The sequence below is a fragment of the Schistocerca nitens genome, chromosome 9 (genome assembly GCF_023898315.1).
Source record: "Schistocerca nitens isolate TAMUIC-IGC-003100 chromosome 9, iqSchNite1.1, whole genome shotgun sequence".
Taxonomy (NCBI): domain Eukaryota; kingdom Metazoa; phylum Arthropoda; class Insecta; order Orthoptera; family Acrididae; genus Schistocerca; species Schistocerca nitens.
Window position 1 is genome coordinate 229,246,469 of NC_064622.1, and position 1,499 is coordinate 229,247,967.

General features: G+C 43.6%; 1 pseudogene; it reads left to right on the plus strand.

Moving 5' to 3' along the window:
- The first annotated feature begins 499 nt into the window (after positions 1–499).
- On the plus strand, positions 500–617 carry LOC126204789 (5S ribosomal RNA; annotated as a pseudogene).
- The last annotated feature ends 882 nt before the right edge of the window (positions 618–1,499 follow it).

Sequence of the window (1,499 nt, forward strand, 5' to 3'; positions counted from 1 at the left end):
CTGTCACAGTCTGCCCTTCCACAGCCACAGTCTCCTTCGTTCTGTCCTAGCACTACCATCTCCTCTCACTACCACTTCCTCCCTTTTACTCTCTCTCTTGCAGCTACTATCTCATCCAGTCTTTCCCTCTGCTCCTGTCTCTTCTCACTGTAAATCTCTCTCTCTTCTGCATTGTCATTGTCATATAATCCGTCTCTCAATATCACTGGCTATCACTCGCTTCCACTCTCTGGCTTTTTATTCTCTCCCACTTGCATTGTCTCCTTTACTCTTTCCTTGTCTTCGTTCTGTCGCTGTCAGCTATGATCCACTGCCATATGTCACTCTACATTTCTCACTCTGCCACTGTCTCTTTCGCTCTTTTTATACCAGAACCACTGTTTACTATCTTCTAGCATTTGTTACTTTTCGTCTCTTTCCCACTGCCACTGTCTTCTTCTCTCTCAGCATTTCGCATGGCATAACATTTAGAATTTTTTTTTAAATGGCTGAGTATGGTGCCAACGGCCTTGTGGCAGTGGTAACACCGGTTCCCGTCAGATCACCGAAGTTAAGCTCTGTCGGGCTGGGCTAGCACTTGGATGGGTGACCATTTGGTCTGCTGAGCGCTGTTGGCAAGCGGGGTGCACTCAGTCTTTGTGAGGCAAACTGAGGAGCTACTTCATTGAGATGTAGCGATGCCAGTCTCGGAAACTGACACACGGCCGAGAGAGCGGTGTGCTGACCACATGCCCCTCCATATCCGCATCCAGTGACGCCTGTGGGCTGAGGATGACACGGCGACCGGTTGCTACCTTTGGGCCTTCATGGCTTGTTCGAGAGGAGTTAAGTTTTTTTTTTTTTTTTTTTTTTTTTGTTTTAGCTGAGGAAGGTAGAATGAGGCAGCTGGTGACCCACATTTCGGTCAGTCCTATAAACAGGAGAACACCCACCTTTTTTGTGCTTCGATAAGAGCATCTTTTTCTCTGGTTTATTTCTTTTCCATGACTCAGCTGACATGTCACTCATATGAAAAAGAACTTTCTGGGCCAGTAAAATTTAGATAGTTTGCTCATGTGAAATTGAAATATCTCGAAACTAGTTTTACACCTCACATTGGATTTTATGTGTGAAAATATTTCCCAGAACACTTGTGATGGTACTGGAGATATTTTACAGCATATTTCTTCGAGCTAAGTCACTTTACAACGTGTGCTAATAGGGTAATTTTGCAACTCTGTATCTCGGGAACGGATAAAGATGACAAGAAAATTTTCGGTGTTCTTAGGAGTGGAGATCTTAGGAATATATAGCAAAAATTTCAGACACTTGATGTGCATAGACACATTGGAACACACGGTCCGCTTTTGGCACGAAAACATAGTAAGAAGAAAAACCTTCATCTTTCGGACTTGCAGCTCTTGAAGTTTTTCCGTGTTTCCAATTCAAATTACTGGATATAGGTGCCGCATTTTATGCAAAACACTGTTTTTCATATTATCCAAACATGCTTTGACACC